This window comes from Mandrillus leucophaeus, unplaced genomic scaffold (assembly GCF_000951045.1).
Source record: "Mandrillus leucophaeus isolate KB7577 unplaced genomic scaffold, Mleu.le_1.0 Scaffold566, whole genome shotgun sequence".
Lineage (NCBI taxonomy): Eukaryota > Metazoa > Chordata > Mammalia > Primates > Cercopithecidae > Mandrillus > Mandrillus leucophaeus.
In genome coordinates this window covers 1679855-1680654 of record NW_012106097.1, presented here as the reverse complement: position 1 = coordinate 1680654, position 800 = coordinate 1679855, and positions in this window count along the sequence as shown.

The following is an 800-nucleotide window of genomic DNA, read 5'->3' as shown; positions in this document are numbered from 1 at the left end:
ATATATTGAACATTTATATTTATTTTATTTTAGATTCAGGAGGTACATGTGCAGTTTTATTTCATGGATATACGATGTAATAGTGAGGTTTGGGTTTCTATTGTGCCCATAACCCAAATAGTGAACATTGGACCCAACAATTAATTTCTCAACCCTTACCCTCATCTCTCCCTGCCCGCTTTTGGAGTCCCCAGTGTCTATTATATTCATCTTTATGTCCAGGTGTACCCACTGTTTAGCTCCCACTTACAAATGAGAACATATATATTTGTTTTTCTGTTTCTGGGTTATTTTATTTAGGAGAATGACCTCCAGCTCCATCCTGGACTGCAAAGTACATGATTTCATTCTTTTTTTATGGCTGCATAGTATTTCATGGTGTATATTTACCACATTTGCTTTCTCTGCTCATCTGTGGATGGACACTTAGGTTGATTCATGACTTTGCTATCGTGAATAGCACTGCAATAAACATATGAGCGCAAGTGTCATTTTTATGTAATGATTTTTTTTCCTTTGAGTAGATACCCAGTAGTCAGTAGTAGGATTCCTGGGTTGAATGGTAATTCTACTTTAGTTATTTGGGGAATCTCCATACTGTTTTCTATAGAGGTTGTACTAATTTACATTTAAACCAGTAATGTATGTGTTCCCTTTTCTCCACATTCATACTAACATCTATTTTTTTTTTGACTTTTTAATAATAGTCATTTTGACTTGTGTGAGATAGCATCTCATTGTGGATTGTATTAGTCACGGTTCTCTAGAGGGATAGAACGAACAGGATTTTATATATATAT